This window comes from Emydura macquarii, unplaced genomic scaffold, assembly GCF_026122565.2.
Source record: "Emydura macquarii macquarii isolate MOO-44397 ecotype Brisbane River unplaced genomic scaffold, CSIRO-AGI_Emac_v2 contig_1110, whole genome shotgun sequence".
Classification (NCBI taxonomy): domain Eukaryota; kingdom Metazoa; phylum Chordata; order Testudines; family Chelidae; genus Emydura; species Emydura macquarii.
In genome coordinates, this window is record NW_027131247.1 from 1,574,493 (window position 1) to 1,586,657 (window position 12,165).

The 12,165-nt window shown below is 41.4% G+C and overlaps 1 protein-coding gene across 1 annotated transcript in view; it reads left to right on the plus strand.

The window, feature by feature from the left end:
* Positions 1–3,716: 3,716 nt before the first annotated feature.
* LRRTM4 (leucine rich repeat transmembrane neuronal 4) overlaps positions 3,717–12,165 on the plus strand; it is a 651,824-nt gene continuing 643,375 nt past the window's right edge. Inside the window, exon 1 of the mRNA XM_067545847.1 lies at positions 3,717–3,800. The gene's annotated coding sequence lies outside the window, so the exon portion shown is untranslated. The remainder of the gene's footprint in view (positions 3,801–12,165) is intronic.

Consider the following 12,165-nt stretch of genomic DNA (forward strand, 5'->3'; position numbering starts at 1 on the left):
ATGTTCTTTTCCTTTTTTGTATTAATAATTGCACTCAGTAAAATGTCTCCTGATCAGTAGAACAATTTATTTCCTTGATATTTTTTTCTGTAGTGCTAGTAGGAATCAAAGTTAATCCTTCCATTGCTGTATACTTCCTGCTGACACAGCGTGCCATCCAACCCCTTTTTCCTTCCTCCATTATTCCAGCTTCATAATACCACAGCATAGCAAGTATATTTGGTTTATTAAAATAAAAACTCAGGGTCAGCTAAACCCTGGAGTTCACAGCTCCGCTCACAGTATTGGAGCTGAGGACAACCAGAGCTTTGGCAGTTATTTCCTTGCCATGCTAGCGAACTTTCCTATCATATCCAGATGGGGCAGCAGTAAGTTATATAATGTAAGTATATCATGTAAGTTATACTATATTTTTGACTTTTAGTTTCAGTTGCTGTAGGTGAAGTGACACTAGAATAAAGCAAAAAAAATGAAAGTGTTGGTGGGGGCGGGAGGGAATCCAGTGTTGTGACTTCTGCTGAGAAACAAAACTACTGTGAAATGTGTCAGTTATTCGATGCCCTCAGCAGAGAAGTATTTCTGTGCTTGACTTTGCTAAAGAGTTTTGACAAAGTCTTGCTGGATAAAGCCTCACACAAAAAGATAGTCTTTGTGGCAGCACTGAGCGGTCTCTTCCATTTTGATATACTGTGAAGCCTTTGAAATGTTATTTGCTATCAGGGCCAGATCTTCAAATGGCTTAAATCAGCATAGCTCCATGGACTTAAATTGAACTACGTCAGTTTACACCAGCTCAGGATCTCAGCTTGTATGTTTATGGGTGGAGGGTTATATTGAAAACAATGTATTAGAGAGATGGTCTGATCTATGACCGATATGATCTTACTCCTGGTGGATTTTTTGTTCTGTTTTTATAACATAAAGTCTTTGGCGTCATTCTCACTGAATTTAAAAATGGGTTGAATTTGGCTCACACTAACTTATTTAGCACAGGTACCTGATCACTCCTGTTACCTGGAGTGGGAAGGGAAATAACAGCGGTATCTTCATTGGGTTCACAGTACTTCTGTGATTGTGAAGTGAGCTTGAGCTGAGTGATAATGTCAAGACGAGGAAAGGAGAACATTTAAATACTGGAACAGGTTAAACTATGTTGGCTACTGCATCAGAACCTAATGTATATGGAGTTTTAGATCCCAAAGTATTTGGCAGATTTTCAGTCTGGTTCTCCAGTACATTACACCAGTTGTACACTTCTGTAACTTCTTTGATTCAAAGGCAACAAACTGGGGTGAATCAGGGCTCCTCTTTTGACGTGTTACTGAAATGCAGCCATTGCTGGGGTGCAACCCAAGAACTGTTCCGCACTACAACAGCAGATTGACAGGAAGCATAAAAGACCATTGCATCTATTTGGAACTGCAAGAAAGCTTTCTGTATGTAAAAACATGAACCAGACACATCTAGATTCCATCCACTTAGATTTTTGAAACCATATGGATATGACTGAACTAAGTCAGACAAGAAAGGCTCAAGAATATCCCACAGGGATACCTGAGAATTGTTTTCCCAGAGGGAAATGGATCTAGTATAATTGGGAAAGAGTCTTCAGCTATACAGTGGTAGATAGCGATGCTTACGGTGTGCTCCACCCAGATCTCCTAGGCAGAAAATATACACTCTCACTGATCATCATCTTTTGACCTGGTTAACCCAGAGATAAAAGTGGAAATGGCAGGCTCAGGAAGTGGTACTTTAGCCCTCTCACCTTGTAACTTTCAGGTCACTGCCCGACTTGAGAGTCAACCCCCCAAAAAGAAAGAAACGAGTGAGGATTTCTTCTTACCAGACACGTTCAAAGTTTGGAACTACTGAGGATATTCTCCCTCTTTTGTCCATAGGGAAAGGGGTGGTTGATAGGCAACGAGACAGATACAGATGAAACCCCTCGCTGGTTTAGAAAGTGAGAGAGGCTTTGTTAAAAGCTGTGACCTCTCTAGCTCTGGTGAAGACCGCTGTTGAAAGAAAAGATTCCTTGGATCTTTTTCTCCTTTTCCCCTACTCTTTCCCTCTTCTTGTTTCCTTCAAAGAGACAATCTCGTATTTTTTTCATTCTTCCATTCCTTCCTCTGTCTCCCTCCCCCCCTCCCCCCCACCTTTTCTTGTCGTAAGGATTCTCCAGAGAATTGGTACAGAGTCAGCTTGGGCACAAATGACCAGGAAGACAGCTTGATGAGCCCAGAGTCCATACAAATATCCAGGATAAACTGCATTATTGTGGTTTGGAATGAAAAGAAAAATCTTTTCTTTCCCAGTACAGTGTGTGCAGTAGCAAAGATGGAAAGAAGAAGGCTCTCTTGGTGAAATCTCCCCACCCTTTTTATTATGGAGCTGTAAACATTTTAACAGAAAAATAGCCCTCTAGGAAACAAGAGGTGGCATTTTGTGGCTAGGAAAAACCTAGTGCCTGATTCTCTATTGCTTTACATTAGTCTGATTCGGGAATAACTCTGTTGATTTCAGTGGATTGATGCCAATTATACCAGTGGGTACAACAGAGTGGAAAATCCAGCCCACGGACTTCAATTATTTTACAGTTCTCTTACTAGGAATCTGTGCAGGGAGGGAAAATGCAGGTAGGAATTTATGAAACTGAGTTATAGTTTCAGCTACGTTCATGTGGAATTACTGAGCAGACTATGATTATACCCATCATGAATGTCTAATGATGTCGGGTCTCTGGTTTTGCAAGAAAACGTATTGGGCCAGATTCTCATTTATACGAAGAATGCTTCATGCCAGTCTAGCATAAAGTGTAAGTGTGAATTTGGCCTACAGTTAGTGGTTAAATAGATTCTGTTGGAAATATTTTTCATTGGGAAATGTCATTTCCTCAAAATCTAAACTTTGCAGGCCAGTGTGTAGAGTGTGATACTTCATATAGAAAAAGAATTGAAAACAGTATTGAATTTTTATTCTCTAAAAAGCCTAAACTGAACAAAGCTTTTTGATTATATTGAAATGGAATTCACTGACTGACCTGAAACAAATTTTGTGTCTCAAGAGATTTTGGGAATTTTTTTCCTTTTCATTTGATTCCATTGTAAAATGCTCCTGCTTGCATTCATCCTTCCGCAGGTATTTTCATAATATGCACCTAGGAGAAAGGCAGGTGGAAGGAGATTAATATTTTCCTTGGAGTGATTAATTCGGTTTAATCCCTCATTCCTCTTTATTATCCAGGAAAGGGGCCTGATTCCCCTTTCGCTAACTCCAGTGTGAGTCAGGAACAAATGCACTGAAGTCAGTAGAGTTATGTATCATCAGTGTATGTGAGAGCGGAATCCATCTGAAATGTTAATATTGCCCGTTAACCTTTGTAATTTACCAGGATTCAGGGATTTCTGTTGAGCTAAATTCTGCTGTCCTTGCTTACGTAGAATTGTACCTCATTGCAAGAGTACTTGTTATTACTAACTCCTATTTGTATTCTAATAATGTCCCATTATGCTAGGTGTTGTAAAAACACACAGTAAAAGACACTCTCAGCTCCAAAGAGCTTTCATTCTAAATAAACTAGACAGAGGAGAAGTGAAATGAACATAGACATATACAGCAGGTCAATGACAGAGACAGGAATAAAACCCAGGTCTTCTGACTTCCATTCAGGTGACCTATCCACTAGACAACTCTCTTTGGAAAAAAAATCAGCTGGAAATTCATGGAATTGTCGATGGTGTTAGGCTACTACTGAAGCAGAATGGTAGTCCCACCATTTACTTGGAGCGTTTGAAGGAGGGGTAAGAACTACAGTGGTGACTGGGAGCTTTGGTCTCTTTTGGAAGGGTATGTGGTCACATAACAAAGGTGGACGGAGCAGGATCCTGGGACTGGAAGTAGCAGTAGCAGCTCAATGTGCTTCCAATAATGTGATTTCATTAGCAACAGGTTGTAATACTGATCTGTTTGGTTAACTTGGTGTTTATTTAGCTGACTGTCTGACAGATTGGGCTCCTGTTGAAAGTTAATTTTTCCTGTGGACTTAACAAGTCAAGGTAGGCCCTTAAATAAATGTGGGTCTTGGGTTCCTGCCTTATTCTATGGATGCACAGGTGACTCTAAGTCACTGAAAACTTGCAGAGACTCAAGCTATTGCATGTATTGCTTGAGATATGTGCTTCAATGCCCTGAGTGGTCTTGGACTCTGCAACTTGAGATGCTGATGAGACCCATTCACCCCTTGCTTTCTTGCAGCCATTGAAAGAGTTGTGGAACTTCCACTCTTGAGGCATTTCTACACTACAAAATTATATCGACCTAAGTAATTAAATCGCTACAATCCTTGTGTCAGCGGTGTGTCTCCTCACCAGGAGTCCTTATACCGATTGTACTGTCAGTGCGAGGCACAGTGGGATGGCTTCTGAAAGCCAGTAACAGTCGATGTAAGCACCACAGTGTCTAAACTGGCACGGCGTCGACTTGACCCCATTGACACTGACTCTACGCCTCTCAAGGAGGTGGAGTTATTAAGTCAGCATAACGGGGCAGTTACACTGGTGGGACAAACGTTTTAGCATAGACACGTATATAGTTAGATTGATGTAAACTGCCTTGCACTAACCTAACTCTGCAGTGTAGACCAGGCCTTAGGGGTCTCTGAGACCAGTCATTGAGCTTGAGAGGGCCTTTGGAATTCTATTCCTCTGCCAGAGCTGGAATTTAGTGGCCATTAGGGTGTCAGATTCTGCCCTCATTTACACCCTGGGCAATCCCATTGTTCTGAGCAGGAATATCCCAGTGTGTACAGGAAGGTAATGTTTGAACAAGACTGGGTCAATCAGGTGTTGTCTGACCGTGATAATGGAAGATGGGCAAATCTGTTGTGTTGTGTCGGCTTTACTGTGCAGCTAAGTATTTATACTGTGCTCATTCTAGTACCTAGTTAGCACTGCGCTCCACTCCACTGCACTGAATATGTATTGTCCATTGAATTATTTCTGTAAACCATCTGTTTTTAAAGCTCTGAAGAACCCATAAGCCATGGCAAACAGCACTCTTAAAGAATCAAGAACAGCTACAGAAGAAGGGTTAAAAGTTGCCTTTAACACAGCTCCCCCTCCCCCCCTCCCCCCCCCCCAGGATGGCCACTGCTACATCCCCAGACTACCAGACATTCCAGTACTTCCAGAAACAGTGTGGGCCTGCCCCCGCCGGTGTGATCTCATACACACGCTGCATGTAAAGTCATGCCACAAAAAGGAAACCATTTTTCAAAGTGCACTGCTCTGCCCCCACTGATGTGACCTCAGCGGCGTGGTCTGAAAACTGGTGTCCTCTGTATGTCCACCGACTCCACGTGAAAATACCAGACAAAAACCACATCCAGTTCCACATCACTACCAGACATTGGACAATATTTTAGAAAACCAGGACTGTCCGGCTTAAAACCGGAGGACAAATGGCCTTTATCCAAGTAATGTCCAGGAATCATCCTGGGAGGCATTGTGCTTCTAAGACACCCCTCTGAATTACACCCCTTTGGGCTTTGGATGTTCTTCTAAAACATATGCTGTAGTTCAAACAGGTATTATTCTGGGGAAGATCTATGGCCTGTATTATACAGTAGATCAGGCTAGATGATCTGGCCTTGTAATGGATGAAACTCTCAACTGTACCTCCCCTGCTTGATCCAGGGTCAGAGCAGTAATTTGCTGCTGGCCTGTACCTGGAAGTGTGAAGCTGAGACTCTGCTTTGTTCCTTGCTTCTCCCCAACTACCAGCTGGGGACAGTGAGTAAATGGCTGAATAGTCCTGTTTACTCCTGGGTGCCCAGACTCAAGGTCTGTGTAGCCAATGCAGAAATACTTACACCTTCACGTGGAGGTGCAGTCCAAATCATAACCTTGCTGTAAATAAATAAAAGCAAGTAAGGCTGGCCATGAGCTGAAATCAAGTGTTACCCCTTTTCGTAATACATTAATGTTTCTAATCCATTAGAATTCAACTAGGGTAATTATTCCGTTGCTCTAATTATCTCTTTTAGATGCACCACACACGAAGCAGACCTCTAATTTCTTTTCAGAGGAAATACCCCACATAGCCCAATGCCTATATGCCTGTTAGCCCATTGCAAGGCAAATATTATCAGAGGATAATAATGCTTTGATAACACAGGCAGACTCCGAGCTGTTTTTTATTAATTATTTACCCAATTAATGGAAAGGGAACAGTGGCCTTCTTTGATGAGGATTAGTAGCTCATTAAACTAAGTCATAATCACCTGCTAATACGATGGAAAAAGGATGGTGGAATGATGAATTATACTTGTTAAGCTAACAACAGGGAGGGTAGGGCTTTATTTGTCCATGGAGCATATTCTGAATAGGACAGCAGGGGTGTTGGAGTAAGAATGTTCAGGAGGGAAAGGGAGACAAGAGGCCTGTGTCTTCTCTCACTTACTCTTGGGCCTTATTTACACTAGCACTTATGCTGGCAAAACTTTCGTTGCTCAGATGTGTGAAAAAAACACCACTGTGAGTGACATAAGTTTTGCCAGAATAAGTGCTTGTGTGGACAGCACTAGCTACCTCTGCTCGTTTAGGTGGTTTTATTATATGGGCAGGAGAGCTCTCTCCTGTTGACATGATGTGGCCACACAAGCACTTATGCTGGCAAAACTTATGTCGCTCGGGCGGTGTTTTTTCATACCCCTGAGTAACAAAAGTTTTGCTGGCATAAGTGCTAGTGTAGACAGGGCCTTACACTTGAAATGCTATGCTGCTGCAGCTGGGCTTCAATGTAGACACTGCCTATGCCGATGGGAGGGTTCTCCTGTCAGTACAGGTAATTACCTCCTCTCACTTTAGAAAAGAATTAAACTAAAATCAAATTAAACTTACTTTAATTCCTAATGAGAGAATCCACATGGAGATTTAATAGGATTTAACAAATCAACTTTAAATTCACACCTTTAAGTAATTTGGATTAATTTCCTGAGTGTCCCGTGTAGATGAGCCCTTAGAGCAAGTTGAAAACAAGGGGTGGGGAAGTCTCACAAATGTAGTCCGTTTTTCCTTATTTTTTATTGAAATTTTGAAATACATTTCAAAATATGGGAAATTTTGACCTGCTCTGTTTACATTGATGTGAGTCTGAGTTCAATGGCATTACTTCTGATTGATGCCCACGTGAGCAAGAGAGAAATCGAGCTGTAGTAAAGGCACTGGATTTGAGAGACTTGTGTTCAATACTAACACTCCCACAGATTTGCTGTGTGATTCTGGAGAATCTGTTTAATCCCTCTGTGCTTCAGCATGTTCTTTATCCCAACTTTTGTCTGTACTGCATGTTTAGAGGAAGAATGAGCAGTGGTTCGGGCATTAGCTTAGGACCTTGGAGATCCAGGTTCAATTTCTTGTTCCACCAGACTTCTTAGGTGACTTTGGATCTGAGTCACCGAGGGCTTGTCTTCATGATCTGCTCCATTGGCGTGGCAGCCATTGATGCAGTGGCATCGATTGAGTGGGTATAGTGAAGACACGCTCAGTCAATTGCCTAGCACTCTCCTGTCGACTCCGCTGTTCCACCGGAATGAGAAGCATAAGCTATGTCGACAGGAGAGCATCTGCCATTGACATAGTATAGTTAAGACAGTGCAGCCACTCAATGCAAGCTTTGTCGATGTCAGTTACGTTACTTACTTCACGTAACTTGCGTACCTTGCATCGACGAAGCCACATAGTGAAGACAAGCCCTGAGTCTCCCTGTGCATCAGTTCTCCAGCTTTAAAATTGGCATAACAGCATGGCCCTGACTCATAGGGAGGTGGGAAGGGTACAATCAATCAAAAGACTGAGACACACTCAGATACTATGGTAATGGGCGCTATAAAAGTACCTTAGATGGACAGATAGCTCTCTAAGGCAGAGATTGTCTGTTCACTGCCTATTGCGATAGACACAGTAAGTACAACCATAATAGAAATAATAATAATAATAAATAGGTGCTCAGGACCAAGCACCATATTGAATAAATAAGGGTAAGACTGGAAAGTGATGATGCTAAGGACAGGCCTGTACTGAAGAGCCCATTTCAAAAACACCCAAAAGTTTGGGGCTGGTTGGATTGGATTTTGATTTGAGGCCTGTTTCTACTTGGAAAGTAGAAGAAAATACCAAGACTTGCCCAGAGACATTACTCGGAAGAAAAAAAACCAAGCAGTCATAGCCAAACAGATCAGTTTATGCTGCTTGAGGCATTATATTCTGTTAAAGAAGGCAGTTTCCTTTTATACTGCAGAGTTTGTGTGTGTGAATGGAGTAGGGAATTAATGTAATATTTATAACAGCCCCACCAAAACAATGTAAACATAAGAATTCTCTCTTCAATATGTTCTAACAAAGAAGGCAACAAACAAAAAGAAGTCTATTACTTCTTCAGAAATTGCCTGTATAGATAGAAAAACAAAAACATTCCATATGCTGCCATTCTTATTATTTCTATTTATTTAATGAACTGGCAAATAAATTACAAAAAGCTTTTTATAAGCCAGTTTGTTATTAATTCTGTGTTTGCTACAACAGCTTGTTAAATTAATGAATCAAAGAAATAAAAATGTCTGCTAATTTAATTACATGATTACCACTGCTCTAGCATTTATTCTAAGGATGTCTAATAGCTAACGGTTGGTTTATTCATTTATTTTTTAAGTAAATTATTTTAAAATTAATATTTGCAAAATAATTTTCATTGTGGCTTTTGAGTTATTTTTCCTTTTATTTCTAAGTTTGCTGGAGAATATTAAAAAGAAATAGATGGTGACTGGAATAGGTTTATCTTCCTATTATATATTTGTGGTAATGTCTGTGCTTTCTAGATGCCTAAGAGAAAGGGTCCATGTTCTGAGGATCTCATAGTCTGATAGAGGTTAGGGGAAGGGTGCAAGAATCAGGAGGACTAGAAAGTGGTCTAGGAGGCCCCAGGTGATTGAAACTTCCATGCTGCCCTCCAGCAGCTGTGGCAGAACTGCAATCTATGTGAACCCTAAGGGACTAAGCGCCACAGGAAATGCTGCCCACAGAAGACCTGATTGTCAATACCCCCCATGACCTCTGATTGGTCCAGGCACACTGTTTAAGCATGGAAGGAGTTCCAGGACGCTGTCTGTGGAAACTGACAGTACCTGGCCTGTTGCTCCAATAGACCGTGCCCTCATTCCCTTAGTCAGACTCCAGCTCTGATTCCCGGTTTGACCCCTCACTCTGGCACTGACCTCAGGCCCACTCCTGGTTTCTGATTCTGGCTTGGCTCCCAGCTCTGACTCCTGCTCCAGCCATCAGGCCCTACTTCTGCTCAGACCAGCAGGCCTGACTCCTGATCCTATCCACTTGGCCAGTCAACTCATATCCCAATCATGACAAAAGGAAACAACATCAGGCAACTTATATAGAAAGAATATACAAATTAACAAGATGCACTATAGATAGTGTAATGCCCTAAGGTGGGTTATTGGCAGTGGGGATTGAACTTGGGACCTCTGATTCTAAAAGCATCAGCCTTGTTTCATGTACTGCTTGCTGGATAATAAGATGAGGGGACTCCATGTTTCTAAAACTGAAGTAGAGCTTTATTAAGAGAATTATTATTTACAGAGATGCTGCCACTCCAGCTAGCATTCAAGCCCTGGGCACACAGGCTGACGTCCATTTACTGCCTAGAACTAAATGTTCAGCAGGGTCATCTACCCTTATATTTTGCCAAGCAACCACTACAGGGGGACAGAGCACCACATTGAGTGGGTTACACACTTAAGCCTGTGCACTGAGTGGATGTGGGTTGTAGTAGCAAGGCAGAAGTGTGTCTTTAAGAGGGTCTGAATTATGGGGCTTTCTGTAGGATAGTAGCAGCAGTTCTCCCAGCTGCAAGAAGTTGCAGGATCAGGGCACACATCTGCATATATCCAGGACCAAATCTGACTCCCACTGAAGTCATTGAGAATCATGCTGTTTACTTCAGTGGGAGCATGATCAGGCAATCAGGTCCTGATCCTGCAATCATATCCACAGGACTGGACTCCTTAGGCCGAATCGAGTGAATTGGGCTCTACGTGAGGATTGGTCACCATGAGGCCTGTGCACCACTTAAATCCCTCTGAAGGACTACTTTGAAGGCTTAAGTGGAACTTAAGTAGTAGAGGGGTCTTGCCATGGTCCCCTGCTTGGGGGTGACTTTTATCTCTAATGAGGAGGGCTGGCAAAAAGCTGTCTGTGCCACGGTGGGTGGTGCTTTGGATGAGGTAGGGCATAGGCAAAGATGACTATGCCATAGAAGATCTGTGTCCTGCTTGATGAGAAGGAAAGCAGGTATATTTTGGCCCTCAGTGAGTGTGCAGTGTTGAGATTTGGGCCTGGAGAACAGACCCAGCCTGCTATATGTGGAGGAGGCATCTTCCTTCAGCTCCCTCTATTGTGCTTCAGCATGCACTGCACTGAATTCACTGCTACTTTGTTTGACTAGCATTCGATAAAGTCAGGAAAGAAAATCAATGTTTGCCAAAGGGAAAATATGTGTAGTCAGAAAGGAGAAGGGGGGGAAATTCTACATCTATGAACATTGCACTTGTTTCAGACTGGCTTAAGGCTTTGCCAATGAAAGTAAGTCTTAAAATGAGGCTCAGGCTTTGATCAATTGCTTTCATGCTGAAGGAAGTATACACCAAAAGAGAAACTGCCTATGCTTAATCTTGGAGAGTGTAGGATATATTATTACTACTATTAATTCCATTAATTAGGAGGGAAAACATAACAAATTACTCTTAATAAGTCTTTCAGACAGGATTTTGTTTTAATGGACAGGCTCATTTATGTCTATTAATGTTTATTTTTCCCAAATCAAATTAGCATTCTCTGCATGCTCTGAAATGACCTTTATTTAGTCACTGGCAGATACAGCACATATTCCAAAATCCAAGTGATTTTTATTTTCAGTGCCCGACAAGAGAAGGAGGAAACTTTTATTTTTCAATACATTGTAGGAATTTTTCAGCCTCCGTACGTTGAGCCTCTATTCTTTTCAAGCAGAAGCATCCAAGTTAGGAAAAGATTAATCCTTTATATCAGGGAACATGGTCATAATTTAAAAGCCAAGGGAATGAGTGAGCTTTTCTATGAAATCACACAAAGTTCTACATGTGAAGAAAAGATATCATAAGAGAAATAAGTATTTGTTGGATGCCAGATACCTAATAATCCACATGTAGCAAAGCAAAATGACATGAAGAGAATCCAGATTTGGATATGCAGCAAATCTTTGAGAGACACAAAGAGAGAGAAATAGGGCCTAATCCTGTAGAAGCTGATACTGGAGGGCCCAATTCTTTGGGAGGAGCTGAACAGGTGGTAGCGACAATGGGAAAGCTTTTGGCATTTTAACCCCCAAGTCATCTAGCCCGACTCAGAGCAGGCTGGAGAGATTAAGCAATTTTTTCAAGGTCATACAATGAGTCAACATCAGAGTGGTAATTTAGACAGGACTTGTCATAAGAAAGTAAGGACTGAGTTTTCAAAGCCCTTCACAATGTCAGAACCATGCAGAATGATCCCAGCCATCACACTTGCAAAAACTTGCATTGTTGCATAGTAAACTAGCCTTCAAAATTTGATAATTTATCATAGGATTTTCAAAACCACTCATCACTGGTGTAATTCTTGTCCCATTGAAGTCAAGGAAGTTTTACCATTGATGTCAATAGGAGCACAGTTTCGCCAGTGCAGACACAATCTAAAGTTGAAATTCAGCTCATTTGAGAAGGCCCATGTAAAGTTCTATATGTGACTTACGTTATCCTCATGTTAAGAGGTATATAAAACATTGCATTGACCTTCTAAACTGTTGTCAATTTCACCCTGTGAAACTAAATGTATAGGTACAAGAATAAGAGTGTTACATTTTGCATTAACTCCTCTTCATTATGTAATCATAGTAAATTAAACTCTTATAAGTTTTCAAGAACTGTCCATCAACTACAATTATTTTCTTTAATTTATTCAGCTAAATGAATCCTCATTTTCTTCTGTTCAAGCTTTTTAGCTGTTTTCCTGGTTTTATTTTTTACAATTAACCTCTTCACCATCACACCAGCCTTTAAAAGAGACACACACACAGGCA